Genomic DNA, 26,504 nt, shown 5'->3' on the forward strand with positions numbered 1-26,504 from the left:
ACAGTGGTTACACCAGTCTACACTCCCACCAGCAGTGGAGCAGGGGTCCTCTTTCCCCACAGCCCTGCCATCATTTGTATTGGTTGATTGCATGATAGTAGCCTTTCTTTCTGGGGTGAGGTGGAATCTCAGCATTGTTTTCATTTGCATCTCTCGAATGACCAGTGATGTTGAACATTTTTTCATGTATTTATTTGCTATTTCTACTTCTTTGTCTGAGAAATGTCTGTTCATTTCAGATGCCCATTTTCGGATTGGATCTTTAAATTTGGGAGGTCTGATCCTTTTAAATTCTTCATAGATTCGAGATAGTAGACCTTTGTCTGAGGAAAAGCAGGTGAAGATTTTTTCCCACATTGTGGGTTGTCTCTTCACACTGCTGGTGCTTTCTCTTGCTGTGCAGAAGATTTTTAATAAGATGAGATCCCATTTGTTGATTGTTTGTGCTAGTTCACAGGCAACTGAGGTTTTGTTCATAAAATCTTTTCCTACACCGATGTCTTCAAGAGTTCTTCTACCTAACCTCTGTTCCAACTGGTTCAGAGTTTCTGTTTTAATGTTTAGATCTTTAATCCATTTCGATTTTAGTTTAGTGCATGGCAAGAGATATAGGTCTAGTTTTAATCTTTGACAAGTTGAAGCCCAATTTTTCCAGCACCATTTATTGAAGAGGCTACCTTTCCTCCAGTGAGGATGTTTGGCTCCTTTATCAAAGATGAGATGGCTGAGTGTGTCTGGTGTTGTTTCTGCATCTTCTAATCTGTTCCACTGGTCCTCAGGTCTGTTTCTTTGCCAGTACCATGCTGTTTTTATCACAGTAGCTTTGTAGTAGAGTTGCAGGTTGGGGATTGTGATACCCCCTGCCATGTCTCTGTTACCTAGAATTGCTTTTGCTATTCTGGGTCCCTTTTTGCTCCAAATGAATTTTTGGATTGTTTTCTCAAGGTCTATGAAACATGCTGCTGGGATCTCAATTGGAATTGCATTAAATCTATATAGCAGTTTTGGGAGTATGGCCATTTTCACTATATTAATTCTTCCTACCCAGAAGCAAGGAATATCTGTCCATTTTCTGATATCATCTTCAATCTCTCTTTTCATAGTGCTATAATTTTCAGAGAAGAAGTCTTTGATTTCTTTTGTTAGGCTGATTCCTAGGTATTTTAGTTTTTTGGATGCTATTGTGAAAGGAATTGTTTCCCTAATTGCTCTCTCAGTGAGTGTCATTCATGTAGAGGAAAGCTATTGATTTTTGTGTGTTGACCTTGTAACCAGCTACTTGACTGAATTTGGTTATTAAGTCTAGAAGACTTTTGGTGGAGTTCTTGGGGTCTTCTGTATAGAGTATCATGTCATCTGCAAATAATGACAATTTGACTTCTTCATTTCCTATCTTTATTCCTTTTATTTCTTTCTCTTGTCTAATTGCCGTGGCTAATGTTTCCAGAACTATATCGAACAAGAGTGGTGATAGTAGACATCCTTGTCTTGTTCCTGATTTGAGTGTGAAGGATTTCAGTTTTTGACCATTTAGTATGATATTGGCTGTTGGTTTTTCATAGATGGCTTTTATCAGTTTGAGGTAGAGATCATCTATTCCAATTTTTTGTAGGGTTTTGATCATAAATGAATGTTGGATTTTGTCAAATGCTTTTTCTGCATCTATGGAGATAATCATACAGTTTTTGTCCTTGGTTCTATTGATATAGTGTATTACATTGATTGATTTGCTTATGTTGAACCATCCCTGCATCCCTGGGATGAATCCCACTTGATCAGGGTGTATGGTCTTCTTGATGATCTTCTGCATTCTGTTTGCCAGTATCTTATTAAAGATTTTTGCATCTCTGTTCATTAGTGAGATTGGCCTATAGTTCTCCTTTTCGGTTGGGTCTTTCTCTTCTTTGGGGATCAAGGTGATGCTTGCTTCCAGGAATGAATTTGGGAGTATTGCTTCCCTTTCAATTTCGTTGAAGAGTTTAAACAGTAGTGGCAGTAGTTCCTCTCTATATGTCTTGTAGAATTCAGCAGTGAAGCCATCAGGGCCCAGGCTTTTCTTAGTTGATAAATTTTTAATTACATTTTCAATTTCATTGGTTGATATTGGATTGTTCAGAATTTTTAGGTCTTCTTTGTTCAACTTTGGTAATTCACATATATCTAGGAATCTGTCCATTTTTTCTGTGTTGTCCATCTTATTGGCGTATAGGTTCTGGAAGTAGGTATTGATGATCCTCTGGATTTCTGCTGGGTCTGTTGTAATTTCATCCTTTTCATTCCTAATTGCATGGATTTGGGCCTTTTCTTTCCTTTTTCTGATAAGGTTGTCTAAGGGTTTGTCAATTTTGTTGATTCTTTCGAAGAACCAACTCTTGGCTTCATTGATTTTTTTGTATCATTCTCTTAGTCTCCATTGCGTTGATTTCTGCTCTGATCTTTATAATTTCCTCCCTTGTATGAGCTTTGGGGTTGTCCTGCTCTTCTTTTTCTAGAAGCTTGAGGTTCAGCATCAGGTTGTTTAATTGGGTTCATTCTGTTTTCCTAATATGTGTTTTCACTGCTATGAATTTCCCTTGTAAGACTGCTTTCATTGTGTCCCAAATATTCCAATATGTTGTATTGTCATTGTCATTTAATTGTAGGAACTGTCTGATTTCTTCTTTAATTTCCTCTGTGACCCATTGGTTATTCAGAAGTGTGTTGTTCAATTTCCACGTGTTTATGAAATTTTTTGCATTTCTTTTGCTATGGATCTCCAATTTCATCGCACTATGTTCTGATAATATACAGGGGATAACTTCAATTCCTTTGCACTCACTTAAACATATTTTATGTGTGAATATGTGGTCTATTTTGGAGCATGACTCATGTGCAGCTGAGAAGAATGTGTATTCTGATTTTGTGGAGTGGAAGAGTCTGTAAACATCTGTTAAGTTCATCTGTTCAAAAGTTCAGTTGACTTCTAGTATTTCATTACTTATTTTTTGTCTAGTTGATCCATCTATTTGTGACAGTGGGGTGTTGTGGTCCCCCACTACTATTGTATTAGTGCATATATGACTTTTCATGTCCATTAGTATTTGTTTTATATAGTTGGGTGCACTAGTGTTTGGTGCATAGATATTTATGGTTGTAATCTCTTCCTCTTGGATTCTTCCCTTTACGAGGATGTAGTGTCCTTCATCTCTCTTAATCAGTGTTGGTTTGCAATCTACTTGATCTGCAAAGAGGATAGCCACTCCTGCTTGTTGGGGGGTTACTGTCACATGGAGTATTGTTTTCCACCCTTTAACTTTCAGTCTATGAGTTTCCTTTTGAATTAAGTGTGTTTTTTGCATGCAGCATATTGTTGGATTTTGCTTCTTGACCCATTCTGCCAGTCTATTTATTAACATTAACATTGATGGTTATAAATGAAATGTATTGACTTATCATTGTCATGACTTTTTCTCTTTTTTGGGTTCTCCCCCTTTACATGTAATTTCTTAACATGCTTGACGAGTTCAAATGAACTCATGAATGCTGAATACTGTGCTTCCTGGGCTTGTGATGTTCATTGTCTGTTCCTAGGATATTGTCTAAAATTTTTTGGAGTGCTGGTTTTGTATTCAGGAAGTTCCTAAGGTGCTCTTTATCATGAAAATATATTATTTCTCCATCAATTTTGAAAGATAGTTTTTCAGGGTATATCAATCTGGGTTGGAAGCTGTTTTCCTTTAGGGCTTGAAATATGTCACTCCAAGCTCTTCTTGCCTTGATGTTTTGTGTTGAGAAGTCTGCTGTGATTTGGATGGGCTTTCCTTTGTATGTGATTAATTTCTTTTCTCTGACTGCTTGTAGGACTTTATTCTTCTGTTGAATTTCTGGAATCTTAACATTATATGCCTATGTGTAGATTTTTTTTGATCAAGGCTATTTGGAGTCCTATATGCCTCACTTCTCTGTATGTCAAGTTCTTTTCCCCTCCTTGGGAAGTTTTCTGCCATTACTTCTATGAAGAGTTTTTTATGTCATCTGCACTCTCTCATTTCTTCATTGACTCCAATCAGTCTTATGTTATTCTTCTTTGCATCATCTAGCAGCTGTTCGATTGATTTCTCATGTTCCCTTACAATTTGAAACAATTTTTCTTTTCCTGGTCATTAATTGCAATCTTATCTTCTATATCTGAAACTCAGTCCTCACATTGGCTCATTCTCCTATGTCTTTTCAATGGAGTTTTTCATCTCCTGGAAATCTATTTGCATCTGTTTTATGGATTCCATTTGTTTCTTATGTTGGGATTCCATCATGTTCCTGAGCTCCTCTCTAGATTTATTAATCATGTCTTGCACTAGGAGCACAGTTTCTCCTGTTATCTGAGAAATTATTTCTGATTTCATTTTTTCCATATCCCCTTTTGTTGCCAGTTCAGTGGGTCCAGGTGGTTGAGTATCAGAGGGTTCCATCTCATTTCCCTTTGGGGTTGCTGTAGGTGATCTGGAAGTCTGGTTTTGACACTTATTTACATGTTTTCTCATTTTGACTGGGGGGGCAGGGGGAATGCTGTTGGCATCTATGCAGCTCACCTCCTCTGAGCTGGGAGAGGTGGGCCAGAGGCCAGGAGTGGCAGGGATGGTGTCCCAGAAGCCCCTTCCTCTGGACCAGGAGGAGTGGGATGGTGGCTCAGAAGCCCCTACCTCTGGGCCGGGAGCAGCGGGATGAATGGCAGCCCAAAAGCCCTTTCCTCTGGGCTGGGAGTGGTGGAGGGATGGTGGCCAGGCAGCACCTTCCTCTGGACCAGCAGCAGTGGGACTGTGGCTCAGAAGCCCCTACCTCTGGGCAAGAATTCTTTAAATGCTGAGAACTTGATTAGCTCCAGTACAGTGGTCTCGTGGTCCAGTGTCCTCTGCATCTTTTTAGTGTGGAACCAGGTGGCTGTACAGAGAAGAGGCCAAAGGAGTGGGGGGAGGTCCAGTGGATTACTGCCAGGGCACGGGCTGATTTGGTGTTTTCCGTGCGAGTCTCTTCTTTCTTTCTTTCTTTCTTTCTTTCTTTCTTTCTTTCTTTCTTTCTTCTTTCTTTCTTTTTCCTTTCTTTCTCTGTGTATATAATATTGGAAAGTGAAAGTAAGGTCTTCACATAGAGCTACATCCCCAGTCCTTTCTTAATTTTTTAAAAAATTTTGAGACAGGGTCTTACTAAGTTGCTAAGTTTTCCAGGCTGAGCCCAAACAGGATCCTTCTGCTTCAGGTTCTGGAATAGCTGGGATTACAACTGTACACCACTGTACCAGCTTAAAAATTATTTATTGATAAAGACCTTACAGGAACAAGACCAGATTTTAGAAAAATCCAATGTGTAAAGGCATTCAAGATCTTCTAGCCTGCTTCCTTGGGCAATGTCTACATTTGTTGATTGTGCTGGTCAGAGGCAAGTTTCCTTTAGCTGACTACATTAGAAGTTCAGTGTGGCATATCTGTTTTCCATATTCCTGCATTTCTTGACTTTTACTCTCACAGTAATAAATATGTCAAAAACAGAATAAGGCAACAAGATCAACTCCAGTAATACATGGGAAATGCTTTTGCTAATAAGTCTGCCTTATAAATGCAAACTTTCTTTGTTTTCACACCAAAAAAATTGCTAATAGTCACATGTCATTTTTAAAGGAAGTAGAACATATTCTTCAATTTACAAAGCACTTTCAAAATATCTTTCTACCAATCTATGCACCCAAATCTCATCTTAGAAGCACACACAGACTTGTAGAGGCATCTGGGTCATAGAAGAAAGAACAAAGACTCAAGTTCAAGTATTAACATTGCCCTTCACCAGCTGCATGGCTTTGGGAAGTCAGACTCCTACCACAAGCCCTGAGCTTAGGCTAAGGGACAGACAATCCCTATTTGTCTGCCTCTTCTCTGCTCCTTGACTTCTATCACCATGGTATTTACTTCATGGAGTCCTTATGAAGATTGATTGAATACAATACAGTATGTGAAGTACTTCGGGCTCTACCATATAGCGGTGCTCAGTAACCATTATTATCACTTAGAAAACAAAGGGACTGGCATCACTTCTTAAGGTTGTTGGGAAGACTGACAAGGTGGCATATGGGAAGACGTTGGTCAACTCTAATGCACTTCATAAATGTTATGGATTAGAACAATCATAGTAAGAGCTTCAAAGCAGGCCTAAAAGAAATAAGGAAGACTGATGAAATTAGAAAACATGGGGCTTTCACAGGTCAGCACAACTTTATGGCCTGAGCAGAATTTCTGTAGGTCTGATGATTTACTTCATCCCATTACATTTGATTTGAGATTGTAAATTCCCAAAAAGAAGAGAATGACATTCAGAAGGGAGATTCTATAATTTATCTTTCTCATTTTGTTGAGGAAAAAACCTAATGCCCTTTTCATCTTTAGAGCTCTTTGCACACTTGAGATTATTTGAAAATTTTAAATTATTTATTTAATGTTTTCTTTGCTTCTGGACTATAAGCCCCATGTAGCTAGAAGCCATGTCTGTTTGGTCCACACTGTAGCCACAGATGTGACCAGAAGTACCTAGAGTTTCTAGTTCATTGTCTACACATGATAATTGCTGATGAGCTCAATGATATCATATGGTAACAAAGTGGATAAGAATATGGACTCTTCAGGGAAGAAAGGCTGGGTACATATTGTGCCTCCCTGGTTTACTTCCTGTGTGACTTTGGGTGAGTTACTTAGTCTCTCTGAGCCTCAGTTTCCTTATCTGTAATATGAGACTAATAATAGAGAACTTAGGATTGTTGTGTAGATTGATGAGTTAACTCATGCAAAATTTCCAGAACAATGCGATTCTATAAATGTACCTAAATAATCAAGATAATAAAACCAATTATAGAGTGCTCTGAAGCTAGAACCCTACCTAGGTTTTGCTCTTTTTCTTCCTTCATATCCTCCAGCCTTTCTCCCTAGACCACTTTCCCAAATCATTGCATCTAGTCAGATAAAAATGGCAACACAAAATCAAGTACTGGGTGATTCACTTGGACGTGCTATGATCCTTTGACATGTAGTAGCAAGTCTCAGGAACTCATTGGGATGATCAGGGGCTTATTATTGTTAATAACCTCCCAATGTCTAAAGCACAGAGCTGAATATAGTATTTCACGGTGTGCTATAACAGCTAGTCCTTAAGGGGTTGACTATCAGATGCAGGTTCACTGGATTATAAAAATGGCATATTTAAAAATATCTCTGCAGCTCACTTCTAGATGACTCTTAACAGCTGAACTAACTGTTAGCCTCTTGGAAGATTAGATGTCAGGATAATTAGCCCCCTGCCACACGGACTATCTATTTTTCAAATCTCATTCTCCTTTCTTTCCTATGTCTCTTATTTGACACAATTCATTATTACTTCATGCCCGAGTTCTTCAATTGATTTTCAGCACACTCCTAAACCATCTGCCGTTTATGATTTATCACATCTAACACTCAATTTATACTATTAACTTTGATGTTTTATTTCATAATTCAGTTCGTATCCATAGATCAGAGAAAACAAAGAGTAAGTTAGACAGGTAAAACAGATACTGGAGTATTATCTGTAATAACCCATATTCCCATCTCTCCTGGGCCTTCACATTCCCATGTGCCATGGAGGCAGTGAAACACACACTTCTCCATTTCGTTTCCTGACCTCAGGTCTGTGAATTTCTCCTTCCATTGTCTAACTGTATGATCTGGGAGCTTTTCCTTTTCATTATTCTATGTGACCTGGGCTTGGCCTTCTGCAACTGGGGAATAACTTTCTCTTTTCTATCATAAAAGGAGCCAATGAAAAGCTAGGCTAGAAAAGAATAAGATAGAATGGGGAATTAACCAAAGGAATTGTACAGTTATAAAAATTTCTTCCTGGAAGAACTTTGAAAAGCTATCTTTCCACCACTCTGCACTTTGGCCTGACCCCACACCAATCCAACAGGTAATTATGACTCTGATTTCAAAAGAATCCAGGGAATAGCATGTCTCTGCCTTAAGAAAACTCTTCATAACCCAACATAGTAGCATATACCTGTAATCCCAGAACTCTGGGAGGCTGAAGTGGAAGAATCACAAGTTCAAGCCCAGTCTGGGCAACTTAAAGAGATCTTATCTGAAAATTCAGTAAGAAAAATGTTTAAGGGGTAGGGCTGTGCTCAGTGCATGGATTCAATCCCTTCCAGTACTGAAAAAATAAAAAATAAAAAGAAAGCTCTTCATTTATGTAGCGTGATACCTTTTCTTTGCTTTCAGCTGTTGAGAAGAAGAGCTGATTGGCTTCATGTCACCTAAAAATGTAGATGTCCAAGAAGCAGAAGGGTGAGACAACTTCCCCTTCCAGCCTCCTTCTTATCCTGTGACTTGTAGAGTTTTCTCTCCAGCTTCTTGTTGCTACAATTTGATTAATTGTAGAAATTCCAGGATTTCCTGAAAGTAGTTTTAAACTCTTTCAAACCAGTGTTTGAAGTAGAAGAAACAAGGATAAGGAGTGTTTTCCTTCCTGTGTCTTTCGTTTGCCAACATCACTGTGTTATTCCTCAGAGAGTATTTCCTCACCCCTACTCTACCTTCATAGATCAGAAAATGTAGGGCAAAATTGAAGACCTAACTGTCCTTGGCTACATCCTGGGATCCACCCCAAATCCAGCTCTTTTCAAAAATGCTAAGGGGTAGTCTGGGGTCCTGAGGGCCAGGTGTCTTCTAAGGCTTATTCATACCCAGGAATTATTACCTGGAGATTTACCACTAGCAGGAAATTCCATCTTCCTCATTCCCAGTCTTGTCTATAGATCTTTAATTTAAAATTTTTTAATGCTAAGTATAACTTGATAATGACTCATTGAACTATTTTCCAAGCACATCTTAGTTCTTGGGTACTGGCAATCAATCCATTGAGCTTCAAGTGGTCTGGCAACATATGTAATGAAAACAGCACAAGTTCAGGGATCAGACTGACCTTGGTCTGATGTCCCACGATTTCACTTACTGTTGAATATAAGTTGCTTTAATCTCTAAATTTCAGGTTCTTTATATGTAAAAATGGAGCCACTGTAGACTTCAGGGTTGGGTAAGAGGACTAAAAGAAGAATTGACATTTGCAAAGCATCAAGCACAGACTGGATGCATTGATTATTTTCAACCCATCCCTCTCTTCTCTACTGGTGGAAAGGCAAGAGCTATAGCATGGTGAGCAGCCTTTAACCTTTAGCTCCACAAGTTGAACTGAACTGTCTCAATAGCAACACAGGGGAACTGTTAATATCAATAGTGACCACAACTATATAGGTCTTTGTCGTATACCTACCCTGCTCAGGAGTGAGCTGACTACTGTGAATGGAAAAGCAGTAAGAACAGGGTCCCTGCTTGTGGGGCTCACAGCTACAGCAGTGGCCAGCACAACTGAGGTCCCTTCATGAACATCTAAGCCCAGAGTCATCTCAGGGTTGGATTAGGATTTTAGAGGCTAAGCACTAAGAAGATTATGGTGCTGCCATCCTCATATATAATTAAAAATAAAAACAGTACTAAGCTATAATTAACTGTAAAGAAGCAGAACAATGTTCTGATATTTTCCCCACTGTGATGACAGATTCAGTGCTTCTTTTGAAATATCAATTTTCACATTCTTTTTTTTAAGAAGATTTGGGTGGAGATGTCCTTATTTTTTGATAACCAGTCTGCTTATAGGGTAACCCTTCCCTAGCCCTACAACATGACTCATGTTCAATGAATGGGTCAGAAGGTTGGCAAGGGCAGAGAGGCCCAGGGGCTTGGTAAGTCACAAACTGGATGAATCCCACAAAGAATACAAAAGTGATCTGTGCCATATCATCTCTCTATATATTTTCTCATGCTAGGGATTGAACCCAGGAGTACGCAAGTGCTTTACTACTGAGCCACATTTCCCAGTGCTTAACTGTATGTTTAAAGTAAGAGCAAATCACTTTTAAGAAATGTAAATGGAAATTCTTTCCAGATATATGGCATGTTTTTCTCTGTGATGGACTTTTTAATTTTTGGTACCAGGGATCAAACTCAGGACCTTGTGCTTGCAAGGCAGGCACCATGCCACTGAGCTAAATCCCCAGCCTGGGAATGGATTTTCAATATGCTTTTCAGAAATGGGACAAAGAGAAGTCATACGTTGATCAGACAGTTATGGAGTCCATTGAATGGTTTGTCTTAAAGGACTCCTCATTGCTGAGCTGGCAACTCTGGCTCTGAGGTTGCAATAGAGACAAACAGCCAGGAATGATGGCATGAGACATCACCAGAATGCAGAGGCACATTTTTTGTCTTCTTGGTTCTTCCCTTTCTTTCATGGGAGGTGCTGTCTCAGAAGGACACAGTCCAGCTCTGGGACAAGGTTAGCAGTACCTGATGAGACTTATCTGGGCTTTGAGCTGATAGCCACTCACATTGACAGCCAGTCACTTTTCCACTGGAAATCAAAAAGATAAGCACCAGGAAAGGCCCAGGCACTCTGACAGGGAACTTTCTCAAGCACAGATGAAAACAATTTATATAGCCACTGTAAATAGTTAACAAAATCCATTTTACAGCCCATCTACTTAGATTTCCATTATATCCTGTTCTGTTTCAAACATGCATTTTTCTTTTGGATTGTTAGGCAATAAAGAGTCCAGCCATTTATCAAGTGGTGTCTTCTTATTCTTTTAAAATGTTTTACCATTTTCAGGAAACACTGTGGCTTCTATAATTAATCTCCCAGCAGAAGCTATTTGAGAAAGACTCCAGAACGGTGGAAAAAAAAGTCTTCTCTTCATGGGAGTCTTTTGGTTCTTGTCAGTGGAAATGTTCAGAGGCAGATGCCAGTGGTATTATCACATATTGCTACACTTGATCTTAGCCAAAAGGCCGAGAAGCGATTTTTATCACATATTGCAAACTGTTCATTTCAGATAGCGAGGGGAAAGACAATGCAGTGCAGTCTCAGTCTTGCAAAACTGTCCTGTAACAAAGCTGTTGTTAAGTGGGGCCCACAGGAACACCATGTTGTGCTATAATTAGAGTAACTGTGCAGTGTGAGGCTAGGTTTCCCAAGTTTTTAAACCCAGGATAAAAACAAAAATACCAGGCAAAAATAACATGCAGGGTTCCCACTTCCACCCTCACCCCCTTGATATTAGCAATGCTAGTTACCACTTAGTATTTCCCAATATATTGACTCCTCTAATCCTTATAAAAACTCCCTGGGGAAGGTGCTGGTATTTGCACAATTTTCAGATTAGGAAACATGCAGAAAATCAGTAGAAGACTTCACAAAGGCAGACTGCAATGTGGGGGCAAAGGTGAAACCCAGGCAGTCTGGTACCCAAAAGCATAGAGGTACTAAGTAGCTTTTGCCAAAAGTCAAACACAAAACAGTTAGTTGCTCAGGTTTCCAGATGTCTAGGCCAACAACAAAACAAACAAAACCAAAACTCTAACTTTTCTTCTCCCTAGGACTTGTCCTCCGTGGTCTTGGGCAAAGGCAGAAGGCTTGGTTGGCTTGTGACCCTGAGTGGTACCAAGCCTGCACTGGGCCTAAGTTCTTCCTTTCCCAAACAGCCTCCCTTTGCTTCTTGAAGGCAAACAAGCCGTTTGATTGGCACCCTGCCCAAATGGGTGGATTTGTGATGGTTTAATCTTATCTTCAGACATACTAATAACTACCAGGAAGTGCTGCTGTCATCCTGCGCCATGGATGAATAGGCTCAAGAAAACAATTTGAAAAACAAGAGAATCTGGATGATTTCTAAAGAAATGTTCTTGCTTCCTCCAGGAAACTTGAGAGGATGATCATATTTCCCTCTCCGCTGTCAGGGTTACATTTTTTTTGTTGTTTTTCCCTTTTTTTCTTTCTTTCTTTTTCTTCAGTGCTGAGGATCTAGCCCAGGTTATACTGAGGGCTCCAGAAGCTTTTATGGGCCAATCTGATCGCCAGAGTAACCTCAGTGTGCAACCAGTTAGGCATCATTTCATTTGCATGACAATGATGCACTCATTTGAATATTTTCTTTCCAAATGAGGGGAGAGCCAGTTGTGATGAAGCCCCAGCCAATGCAGTGCACAGGTAGGACTTAATCTTTCACAATGTCACTTGATTAAGCAGGCAATCATTTTCACTGCAGTGCCTGCAAGGAAAATCTTGAGGCCCACAAATGCCCATCTATATTCATCAGAGTGCAAGAAGCAGGAAACGATGGTTGATGCAAAGTAGGTCTTTGGGAAGGTTTAATAAGGGGGCTAATTAAAAAAGATGGAGGCAGGGCTAGAAGACACACACACACACACACACACACACACATACACACACCAGTAGAATGGTAGAGCACCCCAGGGCTATAGAGAAAAATCATAAGAACCTGAGAGAGCTGCATGGAGAAAGCCATATGACAGAAGCTGTGGCTTCACATAGGGATCCAGACAGCCACAGTGACCCCACTCAGGGAAAGATATTCCAGCTTCAGTTCTCCTTCCCACTGGCCGCACCCAACCAGCTGACAAGGCAGGCAGCCTACAGACACAGGCTGGGGGACAGTGCAGGGTAAAGGAGCAGAGGGAAGACACTCAGTGCACCATTTCACTGTGCATTTCTTTCTATTGAGGTGCAGTAATATCAGCATCCCCTCCTACTGTGACATGAGTTGTTTAATAAAGAAGTAATTAGGAGAAAAAAATCGAACACAGAATTAGGTGGCTAATTTTATGCCTCTGGCAGAAATCAGAGTTGTAAATTCCACATTGCGTTTTATGAGTCAGAACTGGGTATACCCAAAGGGTCTCAGGAATAGTGCAGCCTCAAAATCAGCCTTCTGATAATGGGCAAAGGAGAACCCGTGGAAATCAGTTCCTCCCAAGACAATGAACACTGTCAAAAGTAATAGGCACCTGGATGTAAGAAAGAGGGTCATGAGGGTTTGAAATTATTGGCATATGACCTATGGAAGTACCCATGATGTTGAAAGGCCCATGGATTAGTGGAATAAGTAAAGACTGGCTTTGTTTTTTGTTTGATTTCCTTTAGGAGATTAGATAAAAGCCCAATCACAAGGAGATGTGAGAAAATCTAAAACAGTGTCTCATAGAAAATTTAGAGAAGGCAATGATGCCCATAGTCAATTAAGATGTAAAGAGATCATTGTAGGGGCTGGAGGTATAGCTCAGTGGTAGAACAGTTAGTTATAAGGTAGTCCCCCTTCTAGAAATGGCTTGGCAAGTAAAGTTACCATAGTTTTGGGCTGCTTGCCTCTTGATTCCAGGCTCTTCTCATCTTTTTTTTTTTCTTAAATTCTTTTATTGGTATATTTTAGGAATACAATACATTTACATTTATTATTGAGTGCTTGTACCTGTACATGTTGTATCTTGGTTCTTATTTTCTCCCCATTCTCTGTGCTCCCTTCACCTCCCCCCCCCCACTCTTTCCTATTTATGAAGACTTTGTTTCCATTTTTCCCTTTTCTCATAATTTTTCCTTTTTCTTCTTTCCTTTCCCATTCCCCTCCCAGTTCTGCTACCCCTTTGGAGCTTTTCTTCCTATTTCAAATTATCAATTATTTGTGTTAATCATTTTAATCCTTATTTACACTTTCAGTTTCTCACCCTAGAGAAACTATTCAGTATTTACACATGTGTATCCTATTTATTTCACTTAAAATTATGGCCTCAATATGCATCCATTTAGCTATAAATGTCTCTAGTTTCTCATTCTTTATGGCTGAGTAGTACTCCATTTTATGAAAAAAACACACCTTTATCCAGTTTCCAGTTGATGGGCATTTGGGCTGTTTCCAAGCTTTAGCTATTACAAACTGTGCCGCTATAAACATGGGTGCACATATATCACTGTGGTATGATTCTTTTAATTCTTTGGGGAAGATACCCAGCAGAGGAATAGCTGGGTCAAATGGGACCTCTAGTCCTAGTTCTTTGAGGTATGTCCACACTGATTTCCACAGTGGTTGCACCAGTCTGCATTCCCACCAACAATGGAGAAGGGTTCCTTTCTCCCCACACCCCCACCAGCATTTGTTATTGGTTGATTTCTTGATAGCAGCCCCTCTTTCTGGGGTGAGGTAGAATCACAGTCTTGTTTTCATCTGCGTCTCTCAAATGACCAGTGATACTGAACATTTTTTCATATGTTTATTTACTGCTTTTATTTCTTTGTTCATTTCAGATACCCATTTCTGAATTGGGTCTTTGAATTTGGGGGGTCTGATTTTTTTAAGTTCTTTATATATTCTAGATAGTAGTCCTTTGTCTGAAGTACAGCTGCTAAAATTTTTTCCCAAATTGTAGGTTGTCTGTTAGCTCTGTTGGTGGTTTCTCTTGCAGTGCAGAAGCTTTTTAATAAGATGAGATCCCAGTTGTTGATTCTTTGTGCTAGTTCCCATGCTACTGTGGTTTTGTTCATAATGTCTTTTCCTATGCCAAAGTCTTCAAGAGTTCTATCTAACTTATCTTCCAGCAAATTTAGTGTTTCTGTCTTAATATTTAGATCTTTAATCCACTTTGATCTTAGTTTAGTGCATGGTGATAGATATGGGTTTAGTTTTAATCTTTGGCAGGCTGAAATCCAGTTTTTCCAGCACCATTTATTAAATAGGTTATCTTTCCTCCAATGAGGGTGGTTGGCTCCTTTGTCAAAGAAGAAGCAACTGAGCATGTCTGGAGTTGTTTCTGCATCTTCTAAACTGTTCCACTGGTCCTCTGGTCTATTTGTTTGCCAGTACCATGCAGATTTTTATCACAATAGCTTTGTAGTATAGTTTCAAGTTGGGGATTGTGATACCTCCAGCCATGTCTCTGTTGCCTAGAATTGCTTTGGCTATTCTAGGCCTCTTCTGGTTCCAAATGAATTTTTTGGATTGTTTTCTCTAGTTCTGTGAAGTATATTGTTGGAATTTCAAATGACATTGCATTAAATCTACACAGTAGTTTTGGAAGTATGGCCATTTTCACTATGTTGGTTCTTCCTACCCAACAACAAGGGATATCTTGCCATTTTCTTATATCTTCCTCAATCTCCTTTTTCAGAGTGCTGTAATTTTCAGTGTGGATGTCTTTTGCTTCCTTTGTGAGGTTGATTCCTAGATATTTCATTTTTTTTGGATGCTATTTTAAAAGGAATTATTTCCCTAATTTCACTCTCACTGAGTCTGCTATTTGTGTCTCAGAAGGCTATTATTTTTTGAGTGTTGACCTTATATCCAGCTACTCTACTGTATTTGTCAATTAGGTCTAGAACTCTTTTGGCCAAGTTTCTTGGGTTTTCTATATAAAGTATCATATCATAAACAAATAATGACAGTTTAAATTCTTCCTTTCCTATCTTCATTGCTTTTGTGTCTTTCTCTTTTCTAATTGCTGTGGCTAATGTTTCCAGAACTATATTGAACAGGAGTGGTGATAGTGGGCATCCTTGTCTTGTTCCTGATTTTAACATGAAAATTTTCAGTTTTTGACTATTTAGTATGATATTGACTGTTGGTTTTTCATACATACCCTTAATCAGGTTGAGATTACAACCTTCTATTCCAAATTTCTCTAGGGTTTTCATGATGAATTGGTGTTGGATTTTGTCGAATGCTTTTTTTCCATTGATTGAGATGATCATATGATTTTTGTCCTTGACTCTGATAATATAGTGTATTACATTTATTGATTTATGAATGTTGAACCATCCTTGCATTCCTGGGATAAATCCAACTGGGTCACAGTGTATGATCTTCTTGATGACCCTCTGAATTCTGTTTGCCAGTATCTTATTGAGGATTTTTGCATCTATGTTCATTAGGGAGATTGGCTTGTAGTTCTCTTTTTTGGTTGGGTCTTTCCCTGGTTTTGGAATCAATGTAATACTTGCTTCCAGGAATAAAATTCAAAGTCTTGTTTCCTTTTCAATTTCATTGATGAGTTTAAAGTGTAATGGTGATAGCTCTTCTCTAAATGTCTTGCAGAATTCAGCAGTGAAGCCACCAGGACCTGGGCTTTTCTTTGTTGGTAAATTTTTTAATTACATTTTCAATTTCACTTTAATTGGGATGTTTTGAATTTTTATATCTTCTTCATTTAACTTTGGCAATTCATATGTATCTAAGAATCTGTCCATTTCTTCTGTGTTTTCCATTTTATTAGAGTACAGGTTCTCGAAGTAGGTATTGATGATCCTCTGGATTTTGGCTGGGTCTCTTGTGACTTCACCTTTTTCACTCTTAATTGCATGGATTTGAGCCTTTTCTTTCCTTTTTTTGATAAGGTTGGCTAAAGGTTTATCAATTTTATTTATTCTTTTGAAAAAGCCAACTCTTTCATTCATTTTTTGTATCATTCTCTTAGTCTCCATTGCATTGATTTCTGCTTTGATCTTTATAATTTCATCTTTTGTGTGAGATTTAGGTTTGTTATGCTCTTCTTTTTCTAAGAGCTTGAGGTCCTGCATCAGGTTTTTTATCTAAGTTCCCTCTGTTTTCCTAATATGGACATTCACTGCTAGGAATTTCCCATGTAGAACTGCTTTCATTGTGTCACATGCATTCCTGTATGTTGTACTGGCATTGTCATTTACTTGTAGAAACTGTCTAATTCATTCTCTAATTTCCTCTGTGACCCATTGGTTGTTCAGGAGGGTGTTATTTACTTTTTCCCCTCATTAAGTTTATTGGTATATTTTAGGTATAAAATACAGTTACATACATCATTGGGATCTTGTACCATTACATGAGTATCTTGGTTCTTATTTTTTTTCCCCTTCCCCTGCCCTCCCTTCACCCCCTCCACCCTTCCCTATTTGCAAAGACTTTGTTTCCATTTTTTCCTTTTCTCATATTTTCTCTTTTCCCTTCTTTCCTTTCCCCTACTCCTCCCACTTCCTCTGTTCCTTTAGACCTTTACTTCCTATTGCACAATATCAATTATACATTTTTAAAATTACAACATCAAGATCTAGGAGACATTACCACAAATTTTACAGAATTTAAAAGGATATAGAAAGCATATTACAAAACTCTGTTTTGACATAAATTTGACAACTTCTAAGAAATACCTTGGAAAATAAATTAATGAAACTGACACTGGAGAAAATATAAAATTTGTATAACACCTATTAAAGAAAGTATATTCCTAGCTTGAAAACCTACCTATATGACAACAACAGGCTAGTATACATTTTAACTGGTAAATTAGATCAAATATTTAAAGCAAAAAAACAAGGAACACTTTTTCTCTCATTTTAGAAAACTAACATTGTGCTAATCCTAAAATTGGATAAAGATAATAAAAGAAAAAGTATGAACACAGATAGAAATGTGTTTAACAAAACAAACTATTAGAAGTCAGATCTGGCAGTATGTAGAAAGTGGTTTTATTACAGGGATGGCATTGTTAGTTCAGCATTGGAAGATCCACCCCCAGAAGTCATCATTTTAACAGAGGAAAGGATGATCCTGTCACTAGTTGGAGAAAAAGTATTGGACTAAATTCTACAGCTGTTCATGGTAAAAGCTATCAGGAGACTAGAAGTAGAACAAATCCTTCCGAACAGATTAAAGACATGTACTCCATTCTTCCAGTGACAATGCCTTATATGAATGGAGAAGATACAATGCTTTCTCCTTAAGGTGGCGAACAAGGGCAGATATGCCTACTTTTCATTTGTCCATTAAACTTTGAAACCTAGGCCCAAACCAAAATAGTCTGGCAATAAAATGACACAATTAGGATAGGATTGGCAAGGTAGAAGTAAAATCTTTATATGTAGATGAAATGATCATCTACAGAGAAAATATTAAGAAATCTGTAGGAGCCCATAGAACTTGTATTTAAATTTAGCAGGATTAGAAAACACAAGGTATATATAAAAATTCTGGTCTATGTATACTTGCTATAAATGAAGAATTGGATATTGAAATTTAAAAGTTATGTAGGAATACAAAGGACCTAGAAAAGTAAAAAGAAAAAGAAAACAGTGTTGGAAGACATTTAGTACCTAATTTTAAGACTTCCTCTAAAGCTACAGTAATCAAGGCAGTGTTGGTGTAAGGAAAGACATATAGATCATTGGAATAAAACAGAGAATCCAGAAATAGAACCACACATATATGGTCCACTGAGTTTTGAAAGATTATTTAACATTAACATTTTATAGAATATAAACTCAGTTCAAGAGCCAAGGAAAAAATACTGTTTTCAGCAAGTGGCACTAGAATACCTGGTATCCATATATAAAAAGATTAACCTCAACCCTTTATTTCCATACATTAAAAATAACTTGAATGGATCTATGAACCTAAATATGAAAGTCTAAAACTGTAAAACTTTAAGAAAACATTATAAGGGAAGATGTTTACGAATTTAGGGTAGGCAAGAACTTCCTAGGATACAAAAACCATGACGTATAAAAGAAACGCAATTGATAAATGAGATTCCATCAAAATGTAGAACTTTAAATGACATCATTAAAATGAAAAGTAGTCCTTAAACAGACCATATTTACAATGCATATAACCTATGACCAGAATATAAAAAGAACTCTTACAGCTCATTAATAGACAACCCAATTAAAAAGTAGACACAAGAAGATGATAAACAGCCAGTACAGCACAACAAAAGGTGTGCAACTCTAGAATCAGAATAATACTAATCAGTACAATAACAAGATTGAATTATACACTTATTAGGGAGATGAAGTTAAAAGTTTTAAAAGCCTTGTCATGACTTTTTGTATTTGTTGAATTCTCCCCCTTTGTGTGAAATTTGTCACACCCAACAGATTCATTCTGCTGCACTTCTTGGGGCTGTGATCCTCATTGTCTTTTCCTAAGATATTGTCTAAAATTTTTTGGAGTGCCAGTTTGGTATTCATGAAGTTCCTAAGGTGCTTTCTATCATGAAAGTTTCTTATTTCTCCATCAATTTGGAAAGATAGTTTTGCAGCGTGCATCAATCTGTGTTGGAGGCTGTTTTCCTTTAGGGCTTGAAATACATCACTCCAAGCTCTTCTTGCCTTGAGGGTTTGCACTGAGAAGTCTGCTGTGATTCTGATGGGCTTTCCTTTGTATGTGATTTGTTTCTTTTCTCTCACTGCTTGTAGAATTTTGTTCTTCTGTTGGATTTCTAGAATCCTATTACATGCCTATGTGTAGATTTCTTTTGATCAAGGCTAGTTGGAGTCCTATATGCCTCATTTATCTGTATGTCAAGTTTTTTTCCCCTCCTTGGGAAGTTTTCGGTCATCACTTCTGTGAATAGTTTTTTTATGTCATCTGCACTCTCTCCTCTTTCTTCATTGACTCCAATCAGTCTTACATTATTCTTCTTTGCATTGTCTAGTAGCTGCTGAATTGATTTCTCATGGACCCTTACAATTTTGAAGCAATTTTTCTTTTTCTGGTCACTAATTGCAATCTTATCTTCTATATCTGAAATTCTGTCCTCACATTGGTTCATTCTGCTGCATAGACTTTCAGTGGAGTTTTTTTTTTTTTGGTACTGGGGATCAAACTCGGGTCCTTGCACTTGTGCAGCAGGCAGTGAAACCACTGAGCTAAATCCCCGGCCCTCAGTGGAGTTTTTAATCTCCCGGAAATCTGTTTGCATTTGTTTTATGGATTCCATTTGTTTCCTATGCTGAGATTCCATCATGCTCCTCAGATCCTCTATTTTTTTTTTATCTGTGTTAGCTCTAGATTTATTAATCATGTCTTGCACTATGGGCACAATCTTTGCTATTATCTGAGAAATTATTTCTGATTTCATTTTTTCCAGATCCTCTTTTGTTGCCAGTTCAGGGAGTCCAGGTGGTTGAGTGTTAGATTGTTCCATCTCATTCCCCTTTGGGGCTGATGTACGTCATCTCGAAGTCTGCTTTTGAGGCTTGTTTACATGTCTTCTCATTTCAATGTGCCGGGGTGTGGAGGGGTGCTGCTGGCACCTGCAAGGCTCACCTCCTCTGCCCTAGGAGCAGTGGAATGGTGGTGGGGGAGCCTCCTCCTGGGTGCTGGGATTGTCTCACCTCCTCTTCACTAGGAGCAGTGGAATGGCAGCACAGAGCCTCCTCCTGGGTGCTGGGATTGGCTCACCTCCTCTGCCCTAGGAATTGTGGTGGATGTTATTTAACTTCCATGTGTTTGTGGGAGTTTTGCAGTTTCTTTTGTTATTGACCTCCAATTTTATTTCACTATGGTCTGATAATATACAGGGGGTAACTTCAATTCTTTTACATTTACTTAGACAGGTCCTATGAGCTAGCATGTGGTCTATTTTGGAGAATGACCCGTGTGCAGCCAAAAATAATGTGTATTCTCTTTTTCTGGGATGTAACACTCTGTAAACATCTATTAAGTCCATTTCTTCCATAGCTTGGTTCAGTTCTAGAATTTCATCATTAATTTTTTGTCTAGATGATCTGTCTATTTGTGATTGTGGACTATTGAGGTCCCCCACTAGAATTGTATTAGTGCTTATTTGATTTTTCATGTCCATTAATATTTGTTTTGTATTGTTGGGGGCATTCGTATTTGGTGCATATATAATATATTTAGGATTGTCATCTCTTTCTCTTGGATTTTTCCCTTCGCAAGGATGTAGTGACCATCTTTGTCTCTTTTAATTACTTTTGGTTTGAAATCTACTTTGTCTGCAAATAAGATTGCTACCCCTGCTTTTTTCCAGGTTCCTGTCACATGGAGAACTGTTTTCCATCTTTCTACTTTCAGTCTATTAATTTCTTTTTGAGTATCATGTGTTTCTTGTACACAGCATATTGTTGGATTTTGCTTCTTAATCCACTCTGCCTTCTATTTCTTTTGATTGGTGAATTGAGGCCATTAACATTGAGAGTTATAATTGATAGATATTGACTCATCCTTGTTATGATGTTTTACTGTTGTTGACTCTTTTACTTTTTATTTCCCACCCTTTCCCTTTAGTTTCTTGCCTTGCCTGTTAGCTTCCCTATGTTGGGCCTCATGGAGTTGTGACCTTCATTGTCTTTTTCTAGGATATTGCTTAGAATTGTTTGGAGTGCTGGTTTGGTGCTCATGAAATTTCTCAGGTGTTCTTTGTCATGGAAATATCTAATTTCCCCATTGATTTTGAAAGATAATTTTGCAGGATAAAACAGTCTAGGTTGGAAGTTATTTTCTTTTCTTTTTTTTTTTTTTGGTACCAGGGATTGAACTCATGTCCTTGCACTTGTGCAGCAGGTGGCAAAACCACTGAGCTGAATCCCCGGCCCTTGAAGTTATTTTCTTTTATGGCTTGAAATACTTCACTCCAGGCTCTCCTTGATTTGAGGGTTTGTGTTGAGAAGTCTGCCATAATTCTGATGGGCTTTCCTTTATAGGTGATTTTTTTTCTTTTCTCTAACTGTCTGTAGGATTTTGTTTTTCTGTTGAGTTTCTAGGATCTTTACTATTATATGTCTGTGTTTAGATTTTTTTTTTTTTGATCATGGCTAGTTAGATTTCTATATGCCTCACTTATCTGTAGGTCCATTTCTCCACCTCTGTCTGGGAAGTTTTCTACTATTACTTCTATGAACTGTTTTTTATGTCAATTGTACTTTCTCCTGTTTTTTCAAGGACTCCTATTAGTCTTATGTTATTCTTCTTTGCATCATCTAGCAGCTGCTGGATTAATTTCCTGTGGTACCTTACTATTTTGAAGAAATCTCTGTTTTCATGGTCCTTACCTGGTAACCTGTCTTCTATATCTGATATTCTATCTTCACATTCCCTTAATCTGCTCTGCGTGCTTTCAATGGAGCTTTTAATCTCCTGAATATCTGTTTGAATCTGTTTCATGGATTTCATTTCTTTCTTATGCTGGGCGATCACGGTTTCTATTTCTTTCTTATGCTGGGCATTCATGGCTTCCAGCATGTTTCTGAGCTCATCTATTTTTTTTAAATGTATTTCTGTTCTAGAGCCTCTAATCATGTCTTTCACTCTGCTCACTATTTCTATAGTTATCTTGGAAATTATTTCTGCTTTGATTTTTCTAAAGCCTCATTCATCTGTTTTGTTACTTCCTGTTCTATCAGTTCAGGGTGTCCAGGTGGTTGATTATCAGACTTTTTCACCTGGTTTCCCCCAGAATTTCCCTTTTGTGGGGTGGAAGTCTGAATTTATGTCTTACTTAAATGTCTTCTCATTTTTGCTTTTGGTACTCTCCTTGCTTTAGTTCCTGGGTTGATACTTTCAAGTTGTTTATTTTAAATATCTTCCTTGATGTATTTAGAACACTTATGGACTGGTTGCTTCTCAGAGGTGTCTTCCAAATATAGGTGGTCTTTAGGCTTTGAGTCTCTAATGGCTCTGAGGCTATCTCATTTTCATTATACCAGGAAGGACAATTGATTAGATCAATCACAACATCTTAGCCCAAGTGATACAATCAGCAACACAATAGCATCAAGTACCTCTTAGAAAATAACAATTTGTGGTAGTTATTAATCTATCACCTTTAACTGTGTGAATTAAATCAAAATCAAGGACCAACCTAACATATGTTTATAGTGAATAAATTCTTCAGTATAGCAACTTTACCCTTTGGGATGGGGAGTTGGAAGGCATTAGGGAGGGAGGAATAGGTAAGTAGGATAGGGGAAGGTTATCAGTGAGTCCAGAAGGCACAGGTGAGAGAAGGAAAGAGAAGAAAAGAAAGATAAGGGAGAAACATGAATTAGAGACAGAACAGGAACACAAAGGGAGATGAAGAACAATGTGGGACAGCAAGGGAGCAAAGCAGAGAGAGAGAAAGAAAAGAGAAAAGAAAGAAAAAGGAGTAAAATAAAAATTTTTAAAGAGTAGCAAATAAAAAAATTTAAAAATAAGAGCAAAAAATAGTGGTAATTTTGAAAACAACAAATAAAAGATAAAAATGAAGGGCCTCCTTCAGTGTATGTCTCTGTTGTCACAGTAGACAATGTGGGCAGCAGTGTGCAGTTATAAGTCAATGAGTCTCAGTAAGCCAGTCACAGACTCATGAGATTCAGGCAGATTTCTGGCTGCAAGTCCCAAGTTGAGCTCCCTGACCTCCTGCAGTGTTGAACTCTGCCAGGTTCTACTGAAGGTTCCAGCTGCCTTTCCCCTGAAGTTAGTTCAGGTTCCGATGAGAAGGGATGATCCCTCCAATTTATCAAGCGTGGTGCCTTTATTGCAGAGATTCTCTTCACTTTTCCAGTGGGCTTCAATATTCATCAAGGAGCCTGAGAGAGGCCCTCTCTCTGTTGTTCACTTCTGCAGCTCATGACAATGGTCTTTATGCCCCCATGTGCCTCTCTAGCGTGGATCCAACTAGCTGTACAGCCAAGAGGCCAGGGGGAGGGGGAGTGGCGCCTGTTGTTTCAGGCACCCTCCCAGCTAAGCTGGAGGCTGGTGGGCATACCCAGGGGGTCCTCACTGGTTCTGTCTCCTGGTAGCAAGTGGGTTGAGCGAGCCAGGCTGAGCAGGGCACACTCAGCCCACGCCTGCTCTGCCCATGCACATAGCTAAGCTGGAGGCTGGAGGGCATGCGGTATTTCGTTTTTAAAAATACTATTGTGAAAGGAATTGTTACTAGGGTTCCTCTCTCAGTGAGTCTGTTGTTCATGTACCAAAAGGCTATTGATTTTCTGGTGTTGACCTCATATCCAGCTACTCCACTGAATTCGGTTATTAAGTCCAGAAGACTTTTGGTGGAGTTCTTGGGGTCTTCTATATAGAGTATCATGTCATCTGCAAATAATGACAATTTGACTTCTTTTTTTTATCATTCTTTGTCACTTTTATTCAGTAGTAGTTTTCTTTTTCCTTATTTTCATTGCCAGATATGGCAAGGAGGGATTACAGCCAACTGTTATTAAACATTTGTTTGCAACATACACCCCCTTTACCACTGACCCCAAACTGATTCATTTTGTGTGCTTTTGTTCGTTTTTCATTATATACCACCACTGAGACTGGGTGGAAGGGGCAAGGGTAAGAGAGATGAGGGGGGACAGTCCAGGAGACCAGAGAAGAGGAATGCTACAAGCCACAGTAAGAATGAGCTGTATTTAATTTTAAAAAGGCTAAAGGGTCTACCCCACAAATGATACAGTAATGAGGATACACAATTAAATCCCATAGCATGACTGAAGGCGTTCACTGTGTTTGACATCATCACAATGGAAGGCATAAAAAGTGAAGTAAATCAACCAATCTAGTCCATTAGGCAAGATGGTACAAGAAGTCATTTAAATTAAAAGTGCCCTACCCTTACCTAAATGCCTAGCATACATGGAGAACATAGTGAGGAAACCACAGAGCTTTCTCCATTTAGCTATAAACATGTGTTGTCGAATGGCACACTGTCAAACACTGGAAGGGGTGCCTCAATGGACCTCTCTCTTATAGCTATGAATGCTACATTCAACTATCTCAACTAAGCAGGAAGTGGGCTCTTCTGCTAAGAATGCCAACACTAATTCAATTTGTCTTGAAATGTATACAGATTGTTTGTAGTAGCTACAGCAATGATGTTTTCCTTGGGGTGCCAGGCTGTATGAAGGATTTTCTTGTTGAAATTTAGGCTGTCAACACTTATTTCATCTTTCTTTCGCTTGCTGCTTGCACAGACTTTGTGTGGCTTCAAAACCATGCGAGGCTTATTGTTTTCTCATGATGCTTCTAGAGTTATACCTCCCTTTGTGTTCCTGTAGAACATTCTGAAGTAATTATTGTAAGATCCGGTCATGACGACACTGTCAGATCCATCCCAACAACATTCAAATTTGTCAAATATGCAATCATTTTCATACAGTGAGAAAAGTTTACTTCTGAGGTATTCATGCACCTGGTATGTTTCCACAGGCCTGTTTTCCATATTTAAATCCCAAATTTTGACTGACAAATAATCTCTAGTCATCATATAGCAACCACTATGGCTGAATTTTACATCAGAAATAGAGGAGATGATTTCAGAAAAAAAAGGCCAGTTACTGGGGTCTTCAGGTTCTTCAGAGAGTTTAGAATGAGTATCACAGAGAGCAGATGTCCTCGTGTCACAGAGCCGAATGGTTCCTTTACTGCTGCTGTACACAAATGTGTTACAGTTGTTGGGATGGAATTCTGCAGCTGTGATTACTTCTGTGAGCTCTTCCATATTGGCAGGTTTGATATCCACAATATTAAAACTCTGTAATTTCCAGGTACCAAGGATTAATCCATAAACTATCTGCAGATAAGTAAGTTTCATAATCACTATTGATAGAAATGGAGTTGATGTGGTATGTATGAGCATTGGCAAATATTCTTCAAGGACTGGCCTCTACCATTAGGTCCATGGGCCTGAAGACTGACTGGCACTCTTAGTGTAGTAACTGTAGTAGAATCTGTATACCTTCCATCTTCTTCTTTCAAGTCATACCCTTCTAGTGTTCTGTCCCTTTCACTGATTTTCCATAATTTTATTGTTTTGTCATTGGTAGACAATAAAAACTGAGCAGCATTTTTCTGGGATAACCATCTAATTTTGTTGATCTTTTCTTCTATTTCTAAACTTTTCAAGTAGTCAAATTCTGGTTCATGGCTCTGGAAGGTGCTATAAACATATTCTCCTCTGCTATGAGACTGGACTTTGTTCTTTGTGGACCAGGGTTAGCTCAGTGGCACTGCACTTTCCTGGCAGGCAAAAGGTTCTGGGTTCGATCCCTCCTGCTTCTGTTGAAAGATGACAACTCTACCACCTTTATCTCCTGTTGCTAGTAATTCTCCAGAATGAATAAATTCTACTGTAGAAATTATATCTGCTTCTGCTACATCATCATCTACTGCTCCTTTCACCTGAGAAAAACATCACTGAATATCATTCCCTCCTCCAGCTTCTGCCATGTCCCGCTGCAAATGGTGACCCTGCTGGGTGCCTCGGGGTCTCTGATTCCCAAACTCATCCCACTCACCTGGGGATGGGGGGGTCACGGGCGCATATGGCAGCCGATGGCACTTGTGGGGGGCAGGGGCGGGAGCCAGCCGGTGGAAGGAGGGGTGGGAGGATCGCCAATGGGATGGTGGGTTTCAACTCTGGGGCTTCCTCGCTCATGCTCCTGTGGTGGTGGCAGCAGTGGCAGGCAACTCCCAGGATTTTGTTCTTCTGTTGGGTTTCTGGGATCTTGACTATTATATGTCTATGTGTAGATTTTTTTTATCATGGCTAGTTGGAGTTCTATATGCCTCACTCATCTGTATGTCAAATTCTCTCCCTCTGTCTGGGAAGTTTTCTACTATTACTTCTGTGAACAGTTCTTTATGTCAATTGTACTTTCTCCTGGTTTTTTGAGGACTCCAATCAGTCTTATGTTGTTTTGTTCTTCTTTGCATCATCTAGCAGCTGCTGGATTAATTTCCTGTGGTCCCTTACAATTTTGAAGAAATCTCTGTTTTCATGGTCATTAACCACAATCCTGTCTTCTATATCTGATATTCTATCTTCACATTCCCTTAATCTGCTCTGCATACT

The 26,504-nt window shown here is 38.8% G+C and overlaps 1 pseudogene; it reads right to left on the reverse strand.

Moving 5' to 3' along the window:
* Positions 1–24,470: 24,470 nt before the first annotated feature.
* On the reverse strand, positions 24,471–25,879 carry LOC101696990 (serine/threonine-protein phosphatase 2A 55 kDa regulatory subunit B alpha isoform pseudogene; annotated as a pseudogene).
* Between the last annotated feature and the right edge of the window lie 625 nt (positions 25,880–26,504).

This window comes from Heterocephalus glaber, unplaced genomic scaffold (assembly GCF_053883595.1).
Source record: "Heterocephalus glaber isolate CG9 unplaced genomic scaffold, H.glaber_assembly_v1.0 deba00001509, whole genome shotgun sequence".
Classification (NCBI taxonomy): Eukaryota; Metazoa; Chordata; class Mammalia; order Rodentia; family Bathyergidae; genus Heterocephalus; species Heterocephalus glaber.